The sequence below is a fragment of the Siniperca chuatsi genome, linkage group LG1, assembly GCF_020085105.1.
Source record: "Siniperca chuatsi isolate FFG_IHB_CAS linkage group LG1, ASM2008510v1, whole genome shotgun sequence".
In the NCBI taxonomy this organism is placed as follows: Eukaryota; Metazoa; Chordata; class Actinopteri; order Centrarchiformes; family Sinipercidae; genus Siniperca; species Siniperca chuatsi.
The window spans coordinates 17,536,759-17,556,774 of record NC_058042.1 but is presented as its reverse complement, the minus strand read 5'-3'; the positions used below and the strand labels follow the sequence as shown (position 1 = coordinate 17,556,774).

The 20,016-nt window shown below is 38.9% G+C and overlaps 1 protein-coding gene across 2 annotated transcripts in view; it reads left to right on the top strand.

Annotated features, from left to right (window-relative positions):
- zfhx3b (zinc finger homeobox 3b) overlaps positions 1-20,016 on the top strand; it is a 296,238-nt gene that overhangs the window by 81,873 nt on the left and 194,349 nt on the right. For both annotated transcript variants that reach the window (XM_044200100.1, XM_044200181.1), the window contains one exon: positions 15,467-15,501. The gene's annotated coding sequence lies outside the window, so the exon portion shown is untranslated. The remainder of the gene's footprint in view (positions 1-15,466; positions 15,502-20,016) is intronic.

Below are 20,016 nucleotides of genomic sequence, written 5' to 3'. Positions count from 1 at the left end.
GATTTTGTACACAGTGCATTATGTACATCCTATGTGTAAAAAGCAAATTTGTTTTATTTTGGGAATTTGAACAGTAACAGTTAAGTAAAGTGTGTGTGTGTGTGTGTGTGTGTGTGTGTGTGTGTGTGTGTGTGTGTGTGTGTGTGTGTGTGTGTGTGCTGAGATGCTGTGTATTAGAAAAGGGGGTGAGGCGTTTAGGGCAGAGAGAGAGAGTCGCCACCCAGTAGCACTGGAGTGGGCCAGATAACAGGACTGGGTCGTTCTGGAAAAAAAAGAGGAAATCACTTTTTCATCCTTAGTTTGAGTGGATGCCACTGACAGACAGACAGTGTATGCTCCAAACACACATAACAGTCACTGTGTCATCTGGTGACATATTACCCAATGAGAGGGTCAGTGCTTTCAGGTGCAAAAGGAACATGTGACCATAGTGCACACACGAGGACACCAAGATGGTGTCCATTGTTTCATTACAAAAAGTATTCACTATGAAGTTACACTTTTGGAATTTTTTTCTATGATATCAGTGTGCAAACATTTAATGGTGTAAATGTTTCATTAATAACACAAAAAGTGTTCAGAAGTTTCAAGAAATGTACATTTGAATTTATAATATTAAGCTTTTTACGTGGCACTTTGAAAAAACAGGAACAAAATCTGGCAAAGGATGATTTTACCTAAAAGAAGATTTTGAGCAGGTGTGAAATACTGTGTCTAGGTATGGGTATGTGCCAGCATTTAGATGTATTTAGCCACACGCAAGTGCAGGAAAAGTGGAAAAGCCAGGACTACCAAATTGTCAGCAATACTAAAGACATCAACACAAAAATTTCAGCCATCCATCACAGCTGTCAGCTTGTTTCTGTGGCGACAGTGATTTATTCTAGGGCTGAAATCCATTTGGACTCTCTCTCTCTCTCTCTCTCTCTCTCTCTCTCTCTCTCTCTCTCTCTGTCTCTTTCACACACAAACTAACTAACTCACTTACTCACTTACTCACTTACTCTCTCACACTCACTAACACACAGATAAACCCAAATACCATGCACAGCAGCTCTCCCAGTGTTAATAAGTGTTGATTTTTTTCAGTTGCAATTATATGGAGTCGACAAGTGTTGATTGGAGAATTATCTGTCCTCTCACAGAGCTGACATGGCTCTGGGACAGGTGTTCAAAATATCAAATATGTTTTACTCTGGTGAGTGTGGACTTGTGGACACTGTTTAGTTTTGCACTTTCAGAGTAACGTTAACCCTGATAGGTTGGCTGTGTATGAGCACAAATAATCAGAAGCATCACTGTTTTTACCAACCATTTAAAGCACCAATTTGGGATTTTTATTGGGGCATTTTCATAACAAATACAAATGTCATCTACCCTCATTGATATATATTGGGGTATAACACTATACAATTCAAGAGCAACTACAGCCTTCAAAATGACTGTACAGTTAAATCAACACCTCTCTAAAACGGTTTCAACTGAACGTTTTATCCTTCCTAAAGGAACGATTTATTGCAGGGCTGATGTATTAGAATGTATTTGATTTAGTTAGGTGTACTGGCAAGTAACTGTACATACAGTTAAAAGATTTTTCTTGTTTTCATATCTCAAATGAACGATGTATCATACTCCAGTGTTTGCAACACACTGTGCCAAAAAGTAGCCATCAAGTCCTCTGCTTCATGAGATTTTCCTGCCAAATTAAGAATGAAAGACATAAAAATAAAAGATAGTATTCAATTCCATATTTTTCTCTTCTTCCATTACTACCATCATAATTAAAGTTTAAATCAAAATACAATGCTTTTTCTAATACAGTAAACAATATACATAAATAAAGACTGTCACACAGTGATGATCCAGATTCAAAGCTCCATAAATCCCACACAGGAAATGGTAGGTATTCTTACAAGCGTACAAGACTATTTTTGACATGTGTATTAGCCATACAGTGTTGTAGCTACTGTTGTGCTCATGACACAAGCAGAATAAATGTAGAAACATGAATGAAATCTGATATGTAGATTGAATTCACAGTGTGTGTGCTTCCACACATGTTTGTGGATGAGGACACAACAAACAGATGCCTGCTACAGTACTGGATTGCTCCCCTTCTTCATCCCCTTTCATTTAATTTCCTCTCTGTTCTCCACAGCTTCTCTGGTATTTTTTCATATGTCAGATGATAACTCAGGTCCTACACTGTGCAGGAAGATTTATCAGTCAACACACTGCCCCTAATATCCCCCATCTGCCAGAAAGCACACCTAGTTCCCTAAGCCCATGCTCTAGCCCTAAGCCTTGGCCCAAGCCCTATGACTGCACCCAAGGATTGGTGCGTGCGTGTGTGTGTGTTTGTGTGCTTACATGTACGTTGTGCATGCAATCACGTGACTTTGTGCTGCTGCCGTATTGGTTGATGGGTATATGTGCCACTTCTAAAACATGATGATGCTACTTTTGCGGATGTATGGTCAGGAGCTGTCAGCTCTTAATATGTTTGTCTATCTGCACAGTTATCTTAGATGTTGATCTGAGCTGGCCGGTGTGTATCTGGAGTCGAGAGGAGCAGAGAAGGCTCTGCTGTGTGCTCTACACTGGTATGGCCTGTGTATGTCTGGAGGGGCGAGGCTTGCGCTGAGACTGAGGCTGAGGCTAAGGCTGGCCAGAGAGGTCACTCAGGCTCTGTGAGAGCCAATACTCTGAGCAAGCCTTGCTAGAAGGCTTCACATAACACTACAGATGGGGTTATCTGGTTCAGTTATCTGGTTGAGTAAAATGTATCCTGATTATTATACATAACCAGTAGAAATCTATTTTTAGTAAATCAAGATAAACTGAAATGAAGTTAAGATGCTAATAAGTCAAGTGTAAAGTCAAATACATCACTTTGAATCACTGATCATTTAAGGATTTTATGTTATTTTTTTATGACCACGCCTATTATTTCAGTCCAATTGTAATGCTAGTCATATCTGAGCCCTGTGTGACTGAGGCTGTCAGTGCTTCTGCATAGTGATTGAACTCTAGTGATTGAGCTAAGGTCTGGGCCTTGCCATGATAATGTGCCAAACTTAGCTCTGCTCCTAAAATCCTGGATTAATGCCTGCTTTAAGAGCTTAACATGGTCAGCCATTCAAACATGCACTAGATTGACTGGGCTACCTTGGTTGCCTGTTATCTCCTGTAGAGTTTTACAAGGACGCTAGCCAGTGGGGGAGAATTTTTGCACCATCACTGTCTGTGTTGTGTGCATTGTGTTTCTCCATCCTGTACACTAGTGAACAAGTCATGTAACACTACTGACCAGGGCAAAACCTGCTTATTGTCTATCAGTACTGGCATGGTATCCTTTTGAAAATCCTTTTTGTCTTCTTAAAACTTTGATCAAACATAATGTACACTGTAATTTTATGTAATACAATATATATATATATATATATATATATATATATATATATATATATATATATATATATATATATATATATATATATTCCATTTCCATTTAATCTCATTTTCATTTAAATGCATGAATATTTAAAGTTAATAGAGTCAATTGCAAAGTGGGAGCAAAAACTACAGTTATTTTTTACAGTTGAAATGATTTGTCATGTTTGTAATATAATGTTTGCTTACCAGAAATAAGTAAATGTCCTGTCTATAAATATGATGAATAAAAAAACCTCAAGCCAACAAAAACACTACTATAGTTGATACAGTATGGTATGAACTAAATGTTCTTAGATATATATATATATATTTACAGAAGTTTTGCAGAAGCATGCAACACATGCAATCACTCAATCCTTTCTTGCTTTTTTCTCATTTATACATGCATAGTATATAAACACAGACAGACACATAGTGCATTTGTTTTTTCATACTCTGGCTCCACATAGTTTCTGTGTGTTTCCAAACAATATTTACTGAAAGTATCCATCCTTTTTCCCTTTCTTCTCTGTAAAGCAGTGTGTATAGTGCTATGCAATAGAGTAATGCAAGATATTTGAGATGAGTTATTTAAATTCACTGATTTGGTTGTGAGGCTTCTGTTAGCATGTGAATGCCGGCATGGTAGTAAGTGTATGTGCTTTACTCCTTCAATGATGCAAACACCTCTATTGGCTGTTCACAAAGAGTGGCATCCGCTCTCCTCCTGTAAGATGTCCACCTCAATGCTGTCAGTGATGTTAGAGCAGCTCAGATTGGATGCTGCCTGCAACAGTGACAGTGTTGCAGTGTTGACAGTGTTTACTGACACTGGGAAGAGATACATTTAAATACCTGTCACTGTTGCTTTTGTCACAATTTTTATGTCTATGACTAAAACAGGTGCATCTGTAAGTCTGATTAACATTAAAAATGTTGAGACTTCAATTGTCAGAATTCCTGAGACATGCGCAATGTCTGATGGGGATTGTGAAAAATTGCACAGCCTCCAGAAGTTATGAAATCACATCAAGCAGATAAAGAAGCTGATGCCTTCAAGGGATTAGTTTAATTACATTAATGTCCCTGATTTCTGAAATTCCACTTGACATCTTTGTTGCCTCATTTGTAGTTGTTTCCATTTTTGTTTGCATGTTAGACTTGAGGTTCTTTTGCCTTAAATCTCTAATATCCATTGGATGACAATACAATGTAATCATGTCTGCCTGCCTTGCACAGTGTCTGGAGTAAATATGTCTGGTCATTCCACATCTTATTACAGCTTATTACTGCAGTCATGTGCATAATCACTGTATGCTTTTCTCATGTGTAAGTAACTTTTTGCACCCTCTGTAAGCCGACCATAGCTTGTGTTATCCAGAGTATCACCCATGTGGAGGAAATCTGATTGTTTGTTTTATTATGATGCCTTCTCTAGTATAGAAATATAAGCATTGACAGTTTACTGAAAAAGCCTAATCATGCTTTGTCCTTCACAAGCAAAATAGTTATCTTTTGTACAGTAATTTATCACAATTTGCTCTTGACCTCATCTGTTGCACGTTATGTAATTTTTAATGATACTACTGAAGAGCTTACATCTAACTTGGTTACAGTTAAAACATAGTATGCTGTAGAGAGAGCAGGGTGGTTTGTTGTGTTGTTTAGTTTCACAAACTGAGCTTCTGAATTTTCCAGAGCAGAATTTCTCATTATGATGTACGGGTGCAGAAAAGACTGGAGCAATGCTACATGTTTCATGGTGTGCTTTGTGTAAAAGTAATGATGGTGGGGTTTGGTGCTACGTTGATTCCATCTTGGCTGTTCTGCAATAATTCAGGAGAGGAGGAGGGGCAGGGTGGTGGGGAGACACCATTTTACTCCTCCAATCCCCCTTCGCCACCACTGGAATATAATCCGCTGTCTTCTGACCTTCAAATCATGTAGCGCTGCAGTCATTTCAATTGGCCCGGCCGCCATTAGCGTGAAATGTCCTCTAGCCACTCTGCTTCTGCACATGGAAGATTTCCTTTCTCCCAGCATGGTTTCCCTCTTCTACTTTGCTCCTTCCCTCCGTCTTGCATTCTCTCCACCATGCCCCCTGAAGCCTGGCTGCGATGGAGGGTGGGAACCTCTTGCACTAAGGAAATGAGCCACCACAGGAGATGCTGTTGGTCAAAAGACAGGATGAAAAACACTCACTCCATTAGACTCTGATATAGTTGTGTTGCACTGTGTTCTTTTAGAAAAAAATGTTTTAGCACATATCTTACACCATAGATATGCACCATAGGATGCGAAATGCAGTACAATGTACTTTAAATGTAAGATATTTTTCTCACATTTTTTGCTACAACTGCTAAATTGTTTGTGGGATTCTGTTACACAGATACTTTTTAATAATAGTTACAAGGGGAAAAAAATTAATCATACTCATAATCATTCTCTTGCAAGCTGTGCCATTGGTGCATCTTTAGCTCTGATTCTGAGCCTGGACACAGTGTTATGGACCGACAGCTAGTTTGTGGTCACAGGGTTCGTTGGAGCATGCCTGGGGTAGTTCCCTTGGCCAAGCACATCACATCTAGGGAGCAGCCGGAGCTCTCCTTATCATAGAGAGAAGAAGATATACTGACTGGGGCATAGAAATCACATGCCAAAGCTCAGCATGTGTTATGTTGCTAGTAGATAGATAGATCAATTATTGAAAGAGGACATATTTGATATGATCTGAATATTAAAAATATATCAGAGGGCAAACAACATTCATGGCTGTCTTCAGATCTGTGCTGAGAGATGTGTGTCAAATCTCCAGAGAGATGCTTTATTCAGAAGGGTCAAGGGGTTCTCTGAATGTTTGATAAGATGCAAGAATATTTTTTATTTTATTTTTGTTGTTCATTTATAAAAAGTAGTGTAGAAATGTCAGCAGTACCTTTCAAAATTATGTTTATTATCAGCATGCCTCATAAATTATTATTCCTCCATATTCATAACTACAGATAAATATCCTATGACCTAGAATTCATCTCACGATGAAACATCATTACACAAACACACATATCTCAACATCTTCGTATTTTTCCTGTTTCCAAAAGATGTTGTTTTCCTGGTTGTGCACTGAGTGAATTTGGCTCACCCTGTCACTACTTATTATGTTTCTGGGACAATGACAATGACAATTGGAAATGGGTACTTTTTTATACATATACTAATTGCCTGACTGTGTGCCAGCTTTGGGAAAACACTGACCCAGGTGCAGTGGGTGAACTGATGAGATTTGTTTACCTAGATAGCCATTGTGTTCCCTGGTCTTACACAAGTCCTCATCTGAAACCTCTCCTGACGTCTATTTCTCCATACTGGTCGTTATTACATACAGTGTATGTATTTATGATTAATGACCCCACTGGGGTATATCCATAATGCTATGACCTCAAGGTAAAATTGAAATGCATGCATGTAGAGCATTATATATTATTGCCCAATATACTTAGCAGCCATTACATTTGTTGGCACTGGTGAAAATAAAACGGAGGGCTATGAGGTTTCAAATCAACAAGCCCACTCTAAGAAATGGACTTATTGGAATTGCATTAAGTTGATTAGACTGAGAAATGAATACTATTTACAATGGAGCAGTGTTAAACACTCTTGTTTCTCCCAGCTATAGGAGTGCATTGACAGTCAGTCAGCATCAATTAAATCTCCTGATCTGTATATCCTGAGAGGCCGGACTTGTTGTCTTCTAATAAAGCCAGTCTGTGGCAGCAGAATGTTTCATTTCCTCTTGGAGATTGCCCTTAGTAACGCAGGGTGCTTATCATAGTCTTGGAAAAGGACTGAAACAACACAACGTTCTGATGCTTGATACCCAGATCAACCCGAGGCTGAACCTCAGTGCTCACAGCACTTTTAAGCAGCAGGTGGACCTATTTAGTTGCACTGAACCATGACCATTTAGACTCAGAAAACCTCTTGCTTTTTAAATCAGGGCAATTATGTGTTTGGGTTAAATGTTATAATGTACTGTACATTCTTGAGATATTAGACATGTTAAAAATATTGGTAAAGTTTTTTTTGGAAGATAATACATGTTATTTTGGGAATATTATGCGTGGATATATATGTCTGTTTGTGCAGATGAAGATGAAAAATGGGGTCTGGGAAGGACGGGGTTGTGAGGGGGCCAAGCTGTCCCTGGCCATTCATTCTCTCTGCCCCCCCTGTCTAATTAATGAGCCACGTTCATCCACGTTATTGCACCAGAGGGTCTGTCACTCATTAATCATGTGACCTTCTGTGGCATAGTAATGACCTTGGAGGAGTAGATCAGCTGGAGATGGCTGAAGCTGTGGAATTAAATTGTTTCTGAAGTGGTCATGGTCACATCAGGCACTTTAACAGCCATTCTGCTCAGGTTCTCTCCTGATACACCTCAGTCTGTCTCACCCATAGGTCCTTGCAGGCTCTGCCACAGGGATGGGCAGGGGAATTTCGGACACTCAGGATTAGAGTAGGCAAGGGATAGAACCAATGTTGAACTCAAATCACTCAGTTATGACTTTATTGGCTGATTTCCTGCATGACCACTGCCTGTCACTCTTCAAATCACTCATAAAAGAACCAACTTGCGCTAACTTCTTAAAAAACTTCTCTCATTCTGAGTTGCAGCTCAATATTCAGTGAAGTTGTTCATTGGAGTTTAGTAACTGCATGGCAAAACTTAAATCTCTTTTTTCATGCTTGAATGAAACCCCTTAATTTCATCAAATTATTTTTCACAATAATTTTAATATTTTTATCTTCAAAATAACAGGTTGTTGCTACCTCTGGAGGTTGCAACCTTGTGATGCAATTGTCTAGTTTCTGTACAATATAGCTTCATACAGCAGCTAGGAGAGTATAAACCTCGTGTCTACCAGCAGCCAGACTTTTGCTTCATGAATTCAAGATAAAGTTGCGATATGGATATAGAACCGCTGAGTTGTGTTTATGTACTATGTTAAATATCACAGTATCACACATAACTGGAATTTAGAGCTGGAATTATTATTTGATTAATTGATATGTAGACTGACACAAAATCAACAGCCATTGTGATAATCGATTAATCATTTAAGTCAATGATTAAGCATACGTTTCATGCTAGATGAAAAATAAAATAGTGTGATCAAGATGTACGGGTCGGTGAAGTGTTTCAAACTATTCTAAAACAGACAGTGTAAATTGACACAGTTCAAGTAGAAGCAAGTCTGACACAAGGTTTCAATTGAGACTTTGAAAAGTCTGGCTTGCTTAATTTCCTCGGACAGGAAAGGAGCCATTGTGAAGAAAGTGCACTCATCCTTAGTGGAGCCACCAAGACAGGAGTTATATTATCTTTGCTTTGTGATTCTGGCTGCAGTTTTCTATCCTAACTGTGTGTCTCAATCATTAGACATTTTGGATAAAGCACTTATAATGACTGTCTATTTGCATAATGTTGTTAGGGTTAATGGAGAGATAAAGCTGAGTGTTGTCAACATAACAGTGAATACTGGTGTTGTCTCAGGGAATGATATACCCCAGTAGAAAACAATAAATAGAAAAAAATCTATAAAAGGGCTAAAGACAGTACCCTGAGGTACCCTTTTATTTTACCTTTTAGCATTCTTCCATTTATCCAAAAAGTGAACTAGTATAAAATATGGCAATATAAAAAAATATGTTATCAATATCAGGAGAAGTCTAAAATTGTTCTTCCTGGAGTAAAGGCAAATTAGGAAACCAGTGAGTAAGAGAGATTATTTTCCTGCCTCATGGCTTAAGCAAGTACAACAATTATATTTCTATAGCCACCATATTTATAATTAACTATTTTGAAAGAAACATAATAATTTCACCATGTGTCCAAAGTTTAAACGATGATCGTGTTATGGCTGCCACCTCCTTTTCACAATCTCAGCATTAAAATGTTAGCTTTCTTCTCAGTGACATTGAAATGGAGGGATTTTGTTTATCCCCGCCTTTGTTTATTTAACATTTTGCTCAGCGGGGGAGTTTCAGATAGATTGTTTTCAAGACAGTCCCTGCAGACAGCGAGCAAACACTCTACAGCTTCATCAAACAGAACAATCTTCAACTTTCCCCATCTGCAGTGTGCAGGGAAATGTGACTGAGAGGAACATCATAATGGAATATGACTGAAACGATCGTCATAATTTTTCTGTCTGAGTCTGTAACAATATGCAAGCACTGTTTTAGAGGATTTATTTAGAACCATGTGCAGGTTTACCATTACACAGGAAAAAAACACACTGATGGATGAAAACATTTCATTTTCATGTGGCAAACATTTGCGAGTTTTGTTATTAATGAATTCACTCATGTGTGATGGATTCTAGATTTTCTTCTCCCTCACTAAGAAAGTACCAACAGACATTTGGGCACATGAAATTCAACCTGAAATACAGAGAGGGAGCTAAAACAAATCTCTGTGAGCTGAAAAGTGAGTTCACCCCTGTATGAAATGAGTTCTGAATTGAGTTCATTCCACATTTGTGACTCCTCTCTGTGCAAATGTGAGCTAGACGAGTTTTGATGGTAGCACTTTTTTTTCATAAAACTTTTTTTTGATAAATTAGTCAAAAATCCATTGTCAAAAATGACATGTTCAATGTCAGCATACAAATGTCCAAAGATTGTTGGGGACAGTGAGTCATGGACGTTTGTACTCATTAAAACACACATAAAATGAAACCTGCACACACATATAGAGACTGTGCCAATATCCATTCTCCCTCTCTTACCACCCTCTTTCTTTCTCAGTACTGTCTTCCTTCTATCTCTCCTACCACCATCTTTCTCCCTGTTGCAAGTACAGGCTTGATTAATATTTTCCACTGTTCCGTAACCATGGCAATAAGGTCACTGCATATGATTCTTAAATTGAATCTTCCCTGTGCTTTTGTGTGCATCTCCTGTGTCCGGACAACAAAAATCTTCCACTGATGACTCCAACCCCCTTCCTTTACTCTTCACTCCCCTCCATCTTTCTTTTCATTTTGTGCCCCATGAATTTATTAATTTGTTTCCTCTGCTACCTCTTTCTTGTACTCCCTTTATTTCCTGCCCTCTCTCTGACCTAGTCTTCCATGTCCTGTCATAGCGTTTTGCTCTTTTTTTCTCAAACATTGTTCTCTTGCATGCTTTGTCCTTCAGCAAGGAGCAGGATAGTGTCATTGTTATAGTGTAGAGCCCAGTTCAGCTTTTTTTGTTTTGTGTTGTCTTTTGTTTACACGCACCTGCTGGAACACCTCTTGATGACATATTGCTCTTTAATGCACTAGTACCCAGTTTTTTGCCCCTCTGTCTTCTTTCTCTGTATGTTGCTTTCTACTTTTCTCCCCATGCAGCATTTGCATACTCAAATCAGTCTCAGGCACAATCGTTAAATTGATTTCAAACAACACTGATGACTCAAGTGGTAAAACCGAAAAGCCTGGCAGCCAGGAAACCATTGCGACATAAAGTGCGCCACTGACACAGGGTGCTCTCTGAGCAGGTGTTCTGATTAATGCCTAACAAATTGGGGTCCTCTAAGATCCGGACATAAGAGGAAGACATGTCCCCTCTTCACACAACATATGGACCAACACATGAACACATGCTGACTGAGTCTTTGTTCACGCAAGTATGGAGGCTAATCCATGACAAGAGGGGATACAGGTTCACAGGGAGAAAACACTGGAGTGGATAAAGAGTGGAGGGGTGAAGAGGAGGTGGTGGTCTGTTTGGGGAGCTGGCTTTTCAAAACAGCATGATGGACATAAATAGATGCTTTATCAATGTTTGATTGCTCTCATGTAGCTGCGATACATTTTCATTTTTGCATTTTTTCATTCACCTTTGTACACATAAGACAAGAGGAATCAGCCTTTTCTGTTCTTTACTGCAGAGTTCAGTGAATATTATGCTACTATTAACTTGAACAATACAAACAAATACGTCATAATATGATAAAGTTTTACAATCAATAACATCATTCAAAGATAAATAAAGATAATTTTTGCAGTGGTATTTGGCAGGTAATTTTCCAGAAAGGTCAATTTTGTTAATGTTATTACATAGTAAGGGAGTCCTGTTTGTTCTCATAAAAGTGTGCCAATGATCTTGAGGCAGTCATTTCACTCAAATAAAACAGAAATTGACAGGGTAAGAGACAAAACGAAAAAAAAAATGCACATCACATTTGACATATGCACCATAAAAAAACCATTAGCAGTTACCTACAATCTGAAGTGACAGTCTATCAATAATGTCACTCCGAAAATGGGACAGGTTTGTTGCTGTCTTTAAATCACCAGAGACTCCATATAGCAGAAAAGCATGCAGATACAGGAAATGCATTAAGGCTTGTTGTTAATGTGTGTGGTGGGAGCAGTGGGACACCCAGGGGCAGATGAGGACATTGCTCACCTCTCACTGGGTCACGGGTTTGAGACACCTGCCTGGTCTGAGGCTCAGTCCCGGAGACAACATCTACTATGGTTAAACTCAATAGTTGATATTAATGAGAAGGTCTATTATTTGCAATCTGTTTTGATAAAGACTTCCAGCTCAAATGTGTTTTCATCTCAAAATTTAGAAATATAATATAACACATTTTTCATAGGCTTTAGTTTTTTCTTTCTTCTTTTAAATATAGTATCATGTTTTATTGTTACTGTATATAATATATTATGATTAAATATCCCATATAACCTTAAAAGAGTATCTTATATTTTTTAAGTTCTAACCAACAGTGAAGTGATCTCTTTAAAATTATATACAATTATATTATTAAAATGTCCTCCACCGTTTCCCTTTAAAGTATGCAACCTCCAAACCAAACTCGAGTCAACCTTATACAATCCCTTTAAGCATACAACAAAGCAAACTCTGTCACTTTCAAAGATATGCAAACACGCATGCAAACAAACACACACACACGCTGACTTCCATTCACTAACCAACCCCTTCCTTCCTAATGGGGCATTTGTGTACAATCAAACTTAGTGTTGCATATGAATGGATCTATTAACGAATGGGGTATGCACGCAGTGTCTTCCAGATTTGAAAGCCGAGAGCAGAGCACGCTTCTTTTCTATTACCATGTTTAATATGGAAGCACGTGGAGGCTATAGTATGCCCATCTGCTCCTCACACACGCCCCTCAGCCGCCCCATTTCTACCATGTGCTGGCGTAACAGGCAGGCATTGTAGCAACAAGTGTCTGCACATTACCACGCTTGCCAGCTCCCCTAACTTGGCAGTGAGCCTGCAAAGCTGCCCGCCCCCTTTATGAGAAAAAGACTTGATTGTGCCAGGGGAGAGAGCTTAGGGGGTAGAGCGGGAAGAGGGACGAGGAGGGGGATTTGATTTACATACTGCAGTTTAGGCGACACTCATCTGATTTTAAACGGCTCCAAAGCAATTAAGGGTCATTAGTCCTTTTGTTTTCTATTGTGGCACAATGTAGCAGTGATGGCATCTGAGGCGCAGTGCCCCCTGTGGGGGCTGCCTGTGGGAATGTCAGCATTAACAGGGTCTGTCTCCTACCCTTCCTCCCCATTCATGTCTCCTATGCTGCCATTGACACAGCTTTTCTCTGTGTGTAAACAAACACTCAGCACCAGCCTGGCACTGCAAGGGAAGCCACTTGGCAAACACCCAGCTCTGGAGTATGCAGCTGGTGACGGGGCAGGCTCAGGAGGCACAGGCTGCTTGTCCTAATTATCCTGATCATGACAACAATTTTTTTCATATGATATAATTTGCAAATTGGCAGCATTCAATTAAATTTGTTTCTGGCAAAGACATATTTTCACACAGTAACGCAATGTAAATGGTAATGCCGCATCTGAATTTTAGCTCTTATTTTAGTTTTACTAGCTACGTACAGTATGATGGTGGATGTACTGTAAATCCATTTGATGTGTTAAATAAATATAAAATCTAAATGCAAATACACTGTACTATTTAACACAAATTATGGTTTTGTTTCTCTACACAGATGCATCAGTCATCTCTATTTTGATTGCTTTCTATATGCTGACTGTACACTACTTTGACCAATTGGTAGAAATGAAATAATATAAAATATTCAAAATATCTCCCTGAATATAATAGTATTAGTGGATGTGATCAAGCAGGTATTTTAAATAAAATATAATAAAGGAGAATAACATTGCCTCAAGGTCAATCACACACAAATGTAATGGGATGTATTCTTCAAAATGCTTATGTCTGTATCTTCCATTATTCACCTAGCAGGCAGCGGTGTGTTAAGCATCTCTACTGCTACTGTGAAAAGGCATCAAAGGCAGCAAAAAGATAGGTATGGTATGGAATGTGAATGTTCAAATGTCCATTTGTGTGGCTGTAAGACCCACCTCAGTTGGTATAGAAAAACACTTACTGTTAATGTAAATAGCAAGGCAGCATAAATCAGGAGCCACGCGCAGCCCTGGAGAATATCGTGTAATAGTTATTGCGAAACGAAGTGGCATTGGGATCAATATCCCACTATATCTCACTCTGGCGTAATGGCGCAGAGGGAAGCTGGAGGCCAAGGGAGTCCGGTCCCTCCACCCCACCATGGGCCTATAAATCTGCCTGACCTGCAGCCCGCTTATTAAAGTGCATGCACAATCGGCAGCAGCCATCCAAAAATACAAGCTTACTTACTGACCTGGAGTCAGGGGAATGGATGCCTTTACCTTGTCTAAGGGCAGGGGTTAAAGGCTGATTGAGGCTATAGCGTCATCACACCATACTGCACAGAGAAACAGGGAAGTGTTGGTTTTAGCTGAGCATTAATAATACTAATATAATCTAAAATGAAGTTTGAATGTCAGCACTGCAGGGAATACTGTAGATTAATTTCTGTTTCTGTTATAGTAAACACAGTATGTTGTGTGTAGGTTTTCATATTCTATTTATTAATGAATTAATTTGTCTGTTTGTCTTTTATTCATAGTATCTTGAGGCACAACTTTTCTTCTGCCAGTGTGAAGCTAGCAATTATGCTCTCTAAGCTGTGGCTTATTCACCAAAATTTAAAGTATGTTGTTCACTGAGAAATCAGCAGTGCTATCAGAAAAAAAATTTCATTAGAAATGAAAGGAGAAAGTAAATTATTTTCAAGGTTGTGGTTTCAAGGTTGAGATTTTCCCTCCCAAAAACGGTCGTTTTGACTTTAAGTTAGAATTTGATGGCCACGACTAGTGGGGTTTGCTTTTGGTACAGCATGGTGATTAGCTTGGTATTGTATGTGTTGTATGTTTATGACAATGGGACATATATCATTCTCACGCTTAAACACACTATAAGATTAACAGAATAAGAAAAGCATATCAGTGCATATTACAAATACAATGTCCATAGTAGCAGTGGGGAAAAAGCTGTTTTTGAAACCATTTGTCTTTGAGTGGGCAGTGTTTTGTAGCATCCAACAGTAGGCCCTATACACTATCTACTCTAATGATTGGAGAAGGAGTTTTTTTTATCTGAGCTGCTGCACAAAAGTGTTTTGATTGATATGAGAATGCAATGGATGAATAAAAGAGAAGTGAGTTTTGATTTACATATATACATTTTTGAAAGAGAAGTCTTTTTGGTGGCTTTTATGTATTTTATGCATAATATGTCTGTGCAGTGTCCTTTTCTTATCCTCAGGTTGTAATATAACTTCCTAACAAACAGCACTGAGCCTGCAGACAAAAATGAGTGCAAAATAACAATATGATGATAATGGCTGTCTGTGATTTGCCAGATTATTCAGGTTTTATCCATTCATACATAAGATCTTGCGAGCTTAGTACAGCCTTGGGGAAGATATTATTGGTCAGTAAGATGGATGTTGGCAAAAGGTTATGAATTGTAATTGTAATAAACCAACATGAACAGTGAGACCTGTGATTCACCTTTGTTTTGAGACAGTTGTTTGAAGGATATAAAGTACGATTGAAGACTGAGGACAATGATGCACTTCTCTTATGTTTTGCAGGACTGTGAAGGAAGCTTTCCTCTGCTTCACAACTGGTAAGTGTTTCCTTGAAACTTTTTTTTCTCATTGTAGTTTCACATGTATGATACTTTAGGGGAAAGACTTTCTTTGAGGAAAGTTTGTATTTTATAGATTTAATCTCCAAACAGACTCTTGAGAACTTGACTGGCGAAAAAAGTTAGAGTTTAAATTATGAGAGTGTGCAGAAAGTCTTTACTGATATATCCGTTACATGCACATATGCCATTATATACCCTATTATTGTCAAAAAAGACCATGTCAAGGTTGTTGTGGGTATATTTTTGGAATAAACCCTGTCCTTACTCTGAATAATTCACAGAATAAAACACATCATGTCCATCTTCAGTTTTGTTTTAATGTCTCTCACTAATTCTAATATGTGATTGGATTGATAGAACAGATAAACCTGATGATGACTGAAAGTTAACAGAGGCATGATTTTCTTCATTTTTATTTTATTAATTACATTGTTTTCTCAAACTGCCAGAGGTGAGTTAGTGATACAAACTTACAAAAATCTTATAATCCAATTAAAATGTAGTAAATGTATTAATCCTGAAAACTGAGATGGCTGACAAATAAATAAATGAATGAATAAACAAACAAATAAATAATTGAGTCATTTGTCCCAAGGTGGCTTTGGTAAAAAAGATAATCAAAAGGTCTGCATTTAGTCCTTGACCTAAAATAAAAGAAGATAAAATAAACATTCCAAACACAACAAGGGGAACATGCAAAATTGATTGAAGATATAATACAATCACAATGTATATTAGCATATTCATTCTTTCTGTTTCTCTTTTTAGAACACATAATAGAAAATGACTTCAACATGAAAAAAGACATCAAATAAAGTTTAAAAAGAGTCGCCCTTGGCAGTCCAAAGACATAGTTAATGCTATATAGCTTTTTAGTGTGTGCACCTAATACTAATATAAAAATGTGTAGTGCTTTTTACAGCATGTGTAACCCTAATTTTAGATTTTTAATGTTATATTTCAACAAGTAGTATTCAAATTTCACAGTCACTTCACAAATTGTTATCAGAAATAAAAAATCTGATGATGATGCATTATCAATGAAGTGTGCATAGATCTCAATCTTAAGGAAATAAGAAACCAAATTAAGCAAGCAGCTTGCCCTCACAGGCTATCTTATGTGCAATGATGGTTGATTAAATTGTTATATCTTACTGAAGACTTGCTTATTGATATCTTAGAAAGACATTCAGCATTTTCGATTTCTTATGTCAGAGCTGGACTGATTTTAAAGCAAGCTAATAATTCTATAAATACAAGTCATTCTTATGAGATACTTTTATGATGGTTTAATATAACTCAAGCCATCGTTTTTAATTAGCTGTCTGTATTGAGCAGATGTACAAATCATCACCAGTGAAATGGTATTTTATTTTGTTAAAAATCAATAATCTACTCAAGTGTAATTTCATAGCTGTGAAGTGCACTTATATTATTGTATGTACATGATAATTTGTTTGATTGCAAACACACAGGCACAGTGGTTCTTTATGCATATGTACACGCACATGAATCTGGATGACCATTACAGAGTCATTTAAGTGTCAGCATCTTCATGTTTGCTTACTGTTCTTTAGTGAACTTGAATTATCATGAGCCTTCTCACCCACAAATACACACAGTGGACACCTCTTCAACCTGTCACTGCTCTGACCTTGAACCTTAGAAGGGTTAGCAGTTCATAGGACAAAGGTGGGGATAGTCTGGTTTTGTAGATTATAACAGAGCTTGATTTTCATAACGTAAAGAGAAAGGATGAGGGTTGGAATAGGCTTGGGCGACTCCAGACTGCACTACAAAGCTGTTTGTACCACAGGTGATACTCTTAACAACATCTGATGTGTGGAAATCACATGTAAATGTGCACCGCAGACTGACCTTTGCCCTCTGTGTGTGAGGATCTGTGACCAGTGGCTGACCTGTAATCCTCCCCTAAATGGTTTGACAATAGAGAGACATATTGATCTGGTCAGTCTTCTGGCAAAAGGGTCAAGAGCCTGACACATAGCCCGAGTCTGTTTTGTGTCTGCAGGTAGAGTGGCGTGGGGCTCCACCTTTCCACCACCTGTAGTCATATGCTATGCTACAGTATGTGGATCAGGCTTCTGTTTCAAGATACATCTGTTCCAACGTCACTTGCTTTGCTGCGTTAATTAGGATTACAATGAGCCTATGTGTAGAAAAATTTAAAAATAACACATTAGAGGTTGTATGACAGGCTCAGTAAATAGTTTCTTTTTCTCTTTAAGATAGCACAAATTGCTTAAAGTAAAGCTTATGCCTGAGAGCTTTGGTAACCTACACCATCTAACCCCCCCCCCCCAAAAAAAAAAATAACACATGTCTGCAAGCTCCCTCCCAGAGCCCCCAACTTTCCCCACTGCGTCTGGGCTGCTGCTCTCTTCTGGGCTCACCCAGAGAGGGCTGGCCAGCTCCCACATCTGGTCAGACAGAAGAACAGAGAAAACACTAGGAAATTCTCCTGCCGACCACTAGTTCTCTCTCTTGCATACTGAAACCTTCCCTCTCTCTCTCTCTCTCTTGGATTCTTTTGGAGTGACCGGTGATAGAGCAACATCTGGAAGGAGCAGCAGTTTTCTTTCCTTGTGTTTTTTTGGGGAGATCTAGGCCCCGATAATCCGTCTCCCTCCTCATTAAAGGAGCTGAATAAACACAGGCCTCTTCCAGTTGTTCCTATGAATTTCCTCACCAGGCGTCAGGAGACCCAAGCAGGGGCTACTGGATCAAAGCTGCCGGCAGCCCCATGTGTCCCGAGAGTGAGAGTGCGTTCCGGGGTTGGGCCCATTACCTTTCTCCCTGGGAGCCTCGGAGGCCCCTAGGTCACTGGCTGTCAGCTCTTTGGCCCAAGCTCAGCAGAGAAAGAGGAGGAGGAAAAAGGAAAGGAAAAAATATAAAAGGAAAGGAAAGGAGAGGAAGGGAAAAGAAAAATTGGCCAGAGGAGATTCACAGATACTATATGGGAGAAGATGTCAAGACAGAACATGAGAGGACAGGAGAAAAGTGCATGAAAACAGGCTTGCTGGTACATGAAAGAGAGGTGTGAAGTTTTAGAGGGTAGTCTTTAGGTCTACATGTTTGACTTAAATGTCCTTACACATGACTCTTTTTTTAGTCGTTTTGGGGAAAGCTTTTGGTTTCAAGTGACAACTTATAACTCTTTATGTTAGACAGTGGGACTAATATGCAGTGAATTCATTCAAGGCAGAACATTGTGCAAAACAAAATGTATTTAAGCACCTGTGTAAAAGTCTAGCCGCAGGTAACAGAACATACACGTTGTACCAGTTCATGTGTGTACCACTCTAATGCACTGACCCTGGTGTGACATTAATTTTCTAATTCCCTGCACTTCCTGGCAATCAACTTAGAGGGGCAGTGGTTCACTGGAAAAGTTTGCAGTGGAGACAATTATAGACAGAAATCCAAGCAGTAGCTGCAACAAAAGCAGCAGCAAAATCAACGGAGGCAGAAGAGGATGATGCCTTCCACTGTAATTGTTACTCACTTACTCAGAAAGATGATAAAATGTATCAAATTGCATCCCTTGCACACTAAAGGAAAAAAAATCACCAATATTAAATGGTCAATGTAATTAACTTACCTGGCTACTAGCTGCATGATGCAGGGTGCAGATGTGGCTGGAAATGACCATAGTGTTTGTGTTTGTATACGTGCACTGTGTCTGTGTTTGTGTGTGTGTACAAATGGCCCTGTGGTCGTCATCAGGCTCCCATCAGCCCCTCCATTAGTTACTGAGCTGTGGGTCCGTGCTAGAGCCTACCTGCCCTGAATACAGATTAGGAGAGGAGAGTATGGACAGCAAGAACAATGAAAACAAACACACATGCAGGCACACACTCACAAAAGATAGCATTAACATATTATCTACTTTGACATACAGTGACAGATTTTGACACACTAATAATCAAAGTTATTGCATTTTATACACCTAAGTGACTGAGATGTTGCATCATATACATGGTATTATAGTAAAATCATTAAAAACATTTCTGTATATTTCCTCTGGCTGATAAAAGCATACACGTCTGATCACTGCCTATCACTGGACACAGACACACCGACGCCTGTGGAGAGCACTTCATCGGGTGCTGGCAGATCATAGCTTACACATTCTGAAATAACGTCACACACAGCAGAGTACACACACTGGCAGCCCAGCACAAAGGCAAATATGGTTGCATACGTCTCTTCTCCTTCTGGAGCTGCAGACTCGCATGCTCGTGACAGGAAATCTGCAGGCAGTCATTACAGCGAGCCAAGCAAACACGCAGCAGCCACACTCACTGATAATGTTTTCACATGTGCTGCTGCTGCTATGTTGGAGACATAGCAGCAGCGTGTGTGTGTGTTTGTGTGTGTGTACAGATACACACACAAACACAGCTAGAAAATGTAGCGACACAATTTATAAAATAAAACCATGTCAACCCTAGGGTTTTACTCACTTTT